Here is a 5,119-nt window from a genome sequence, read left to right as displayed (position 1 = left end):
ACGGTAAAAGTACAGCTATACCAAGAATGTAAAAAAATACTACAGGACTTCAAGACCCAAATTAACCCCAACTCATTAATAGTAGGGGACTTCAATACCCCACTATCTCCATTAGATAGGTCAACAGGCCAGAGACTTAACAGAGAATCATCTGAATTAAACAAAACCATATATCAAATGGACTTAACAGATATTTACCGAGTATTCCACCCAAACACCAAAGGACATACTTTCTACTCAGCACCCCATGGAACTTTCTCCAAAATCGACCATATACTGGGGCACAAAACAAAGCTCAGCAAATACAAAAAGATTGAAATAATTCCATGCATTCTCTCAGACCACAATGCAATAAAGCTTACAATCAACACTGGAAGAAGCTCTAATCACCACACGAACACATGGAGATTAAACAACACACTCCTGAATGATGAATGGGTCAAAAGAGAAACTAAGAAAGAAATAAAAGTATTCCTGGAATTAAATGAAAAGGACAATACAACACAACAAAACCTCTAGGACATGCTGTAAGTGGTCCTTAGAGTGAAGTTTATAGCTCTAAATGCCTTCATCAAAAAATCAGAAAGCACACAAATAAATGACTTAACACTGCAACTCAACACACTTGAAATGCAGCAGCAAACAAAACCCAAACCCTGCAAACCAGAAGAAATAACAAAAATCAGGGCAGAAATCAATTAAATTGAAACAAAGAAAACAATACAAAGAATCAACAACTCCAAGAGATGGTTCTTTGAAAAGATAAACAATATTGACAGACAGCTAGCCCATTTAACCAAAAGAAAGAAAGAGCACCTCCAAATCAACAAAATCAGAGATGAAAGGGGAAACATCACAACAGACACCAGAAAGATACAGAACATTATAAGGGAATACTTTAAAAACCTATATGCTACTAAATTTGAAAACCTAAAAGAAATGGATGAAAGAAATAGATGCATGTCTAAAGGCATGGGAAACACCAAAACTAATCCAAGAAGAGATTAACAGCTTAAATAGACCCATATCACAAAAAGAAATTGAAACAGTAATACAAAACCTCCTGACTAAAAAAAGCCCAGGACCAGATGGATTTACAGCAGAATTCTATCAGACATTTATAGAAGATCTGCATCCAATACTACATAATTTATTCAAAAAAATAGAAAATGAGGGAACACTTCCAAATTCCTTCTATGAAGCCAGCATCACTTTCATACCAAAGCCTGGTAAAGATACAACCAAAAAAGAGAACTATAGACCCATATCCTTAATGAACATAGATGCAAAAATTCTCAATAAAATACTTGCAAATTGCATACAGACACACATCAAAAGGATCATCCACCATGATCAGGTTGGCTTTTGTTGGGGAACCCTGCTATTAGGGTCACAGTCTCTCCATGTCTGGATAGCCGCAAGCTGGCTCAGCGCTTGATGGAAAGACTCCCCTTTTTAGCAGGGCACCTCCTCCTTTCTTCCTGGCTGACTTTGAAGTGGCCGCCACAGATGTCTTACCTGAAACATGACCTCTGGAATAGAAACTACCCAGTTTTTGCTATATGGTAATCAGGCATTGTCTGACAGCCTGATTGATAGAAGCCCACCGCCATATGTAAATAAAGCATACTACAGAGCACCTATCAGCTGAGGCTTTTGCTACTGCCTCCACACTATAAATCTTTTAGTTTTCACCCTAATAAACCGGAGCTGTATCACTGAGTCTGACTGAGCTGTATCACTGTGTCTGGAGTTGAGTTGTGTTTCATTGCGCCTGGGACCAGCCTGTGAGCAGTCTTCCTGGAAGAAGCTATCCTTCCATCAACACTCACTCACGTAGCTTTTGCATTTGCCATCCCTGCACCTCCCCACCCTCGTGGTTCTGTGGCCAACGACCGTGGGCACAGGGGGAGCATCCCACAGCTAGCCTGAGCCTCCCACAGCTTGGCGCAGAGCCCCCTGCAGATAGGCGCAGCCCACCTGCAGCCCGCAGAGCCTGCCTGGCAGCCTGCACCTTGGCGCAGAGCTGCCACAGGCCAGCAGCCCCCTGCAGAGCCGCCAGCACCCGGCAGCCATGGAGAGCCAGAGACCCACCCAGCAGCGAGACCCGCCCCAAACAACAGCTGGCGCCCAACGTGGGACTCCTGGAATGTGTAGAATTTGTGAGTATCCCTTCCATCAGAAGGGCATCAGCAATCCCTTTCTCCTATCAGGAGTGGAGTGTCCACCCAATCAGGGGGACATCGTGAGCATCTCTCCCACCAGGAGAGCATCAAAAATCTCTTTTTCCTTCGTCTCCCATCAGGCGATTAAAAGGCAGCTTTGCCTCCAAGCCACCCCACTCTTGGGGCCTGGCTGTCTCTTTTCTTTTCCTCCTTTTATTTTTGGTCTAAGTCTTCGCGTGGGACCGTTAAAGACAAAGAAGCAACTGAAGCTTTCTGGTCAAGGCTACTCCTTGATGTCAGCTGAAGGCACTTTCGTCCCCTTAACGGATTCCGACAGCCTGCACGGATGTAGACAAAGACCTTCTATCTATGGATCTTTCTAATACAAAAATCTGGTAACGCAGCGACCAGTTAAGAGTCACAAGGACAGTTGCCAGTCTCTTAAATTTGCGGGAAGGCTAGCGTTGGGGGCTAAAGTGGAATCTCCTGAGATTTTGATCTCAGGCACGTTCCCTTAGAAACCAGCACTTCACCCTACTTTTCTTTCTTATCTTAACACTGCTAGAAAAATCCCAAAAGTTCTAAGAGATCTTCACATAAGCCTTAAAGTCAACTTCTAAAATAAACTTCCCTAATCGGTTTTGTTATCTTGTCCCCGGGGTACTCAAACCACAGTTATTATCCTGCCCCCGGGGCACTCAAACCACAGCTAAAACCAGTTAGGTGAGAATTTAAATTAACTAGCCCCTGCAGAGCACCTGAAAGTTCAAGGTGGCTCACGCCAAACAAAAGATTTAAAAAGGCCATTTTTTTTACTGTAGATCTTAAAGTCTGCAGCCAGGCTTGTATCTGTAAGAGTGTTCCAATCCCCTGGTGTCAGACTGCTGCAGGGACATTAAGCGCTAGACACTATTTTCCTTTTATAATGGGTAATTCAGCATCATGCCAAAAAAAACTCCAAATTTGCTCCCTTAGAGCCCTGCTTAAATCAAAAGGACTTAATATTTCGATTTCCAAAAAAGAAAGCTCAAAATTTTGGAACAAATTATATCAATTTGCACCCTGGATCCTATCAGCAGACATTTCTGATCCAGAGGTCTGGACTAACATTACATATCTGGCTCATAACAAAGAAATCCAGGAAAGGCATAATTTTCCCCTTTCCTTTTTCCCCATAATGGCAGCCATCCAACAATGCTTAGAAAACCCACCTAAGATCGAGGAAAGCTTACAAGCACCAGAAAATAATAAAGGGGAGGGTTCAAACAATACAAAAGACCCTAAAGATTTCCCAACAGCAGATTCAACAGCCCTAGAAAATAAAAAATACCCTAAAGATTTCCCAACAGCAGAATCGACAGCCCTAAAAAATAAAGAAAAATGTCCTGCAGATTGCCCAGTAGCAGATTCAACAGCCCTAAAAATAAAATTTGACCAAGTCAGACAAAACCCACCCATCAACAAAAATAACTCTTACCCCCCTCTTGCTGATTTAACAAGCCCAGATGTTAAAGCCTAGACTTCAAAAACTCCCAAAGATCCTCAGATAAATCCCCCTCCCCCTTCACCTCGGCTGCCACAGCCTGTGGCACCATCCCACCCACACCCTACAGGCATAGAACAGCTGTGTAATCTCAGGGATAATGGGAGTTGCCAGCCCCAAAGCCTCCAGACACAATGGCCTCAGGACCCCAAAATCCCACCAGTAGAGGCTTTTTCTGTTAACTTACAAATAACAAGGCAATGCCCACTGGTCTGGTACCTGCTCCTAGCAGCAGAATTAAAAGAATTACGCCAAGCTGTCCGCGAGGATGGAATCCATGCTCCATGGACAAAATCTATACTCCAAACATTTAATACTAATCTGCTAACCCCCCAGGACTAGAGAGATATCTGTAGATCTACCCTCCCCAGTCCATTATTTGTACAATGGGAGGCTTTATTTAGAGATGAATGCCTGATGCAGGCTAAAAAAAAATGACACTCATAATCAACAGCTAAGACCACAGCAGGGACAGCATCCACCACCTGGATTCATAGATTGGAACTATGACCAGCTTTTTGGCCAGGGCAACTTTTCCACAGGAATCCAGCAGGCTTTGATTCCTGCTGGCTGTTTTGAGCAGGTCCGGTCATGTACACTACAGGCCTGGGACCAGCTAAGCCCCTTGTCCACCGGGCATGGAGATACTTCTTCATTAACTTTCTTAAAACAAAAAGCAACTGAAGCTCTCCCAGACTTTATACTAAGAGTGCAGGCCAGTTTAGATAGAAAAATAATAGATCCTGCAGCCAAAGCAATGCTTTTTAACAGCCTTGTCTGGGAAGGGATGACACCTGAGCACAGACAAGCATGCCAGGGACTAAAAAATGAACATTATGACAAATGGATTGTGGCCACCCATGACATTGGGACTGCCACATACCAGGCCTCCTCCCTTGCCCAAGCCCTTGTAGTCACAACCCAATCCAACTCAAAATGCTTTAAATGTGAAATAACTGGACACTGGAAAGAAAATTGCCCCCAAAACGACTCAACTGCCACTCGACCCCCTAAAACCCTCTGTCCTCACTGTAAAATGGGCTTTCACTGGAAAAGAGATTGTAAATCTAAATATGACAGAGATGGCAAACTTTTGCCACTTTTAAATTCCTTCTGGGGAAACCCTCAGCCCCGCTAACAAGAGGGAAGCCACAAACATTATGGGTAACCAGTATTACAGAAAATACCCATCCAAAATTAACCATAAAAATAGACAATAAACCTTTCAAATGCCTCCTTGACACTGGGGCTGATAAAACCATCTTAAGGTGATCTGAGGTTCCCCCACACTGGGAATTAATAACAGGCCCCAAACTAATGGAAATAGGGGGAGCCTCCCAAGCATTCATCACTAAAAATTTCTATAAATGGGAGGATCCTGATGGAGAGGTTGGCACAATAAGACCCCTGA

This window comes from Nannospalax galili, unplaced genomic scaffold (genome assembly GCF_000622305.1).
Source record: "Nannospalax galili isolate Female #2095 unplaced genomic scaffold, S.galili_v1.0 scaffold578, whole genome shotgun sequence".
Classification (NCBI taxonomy): Eukaryota; Metazoa; Chordata; class Mammalia; order Rodentia; family Spalacidae; genus Nannospalax; species Nannospalax galili.
This window is presented reverse-complemented; position numbering follows the sequence as displayed.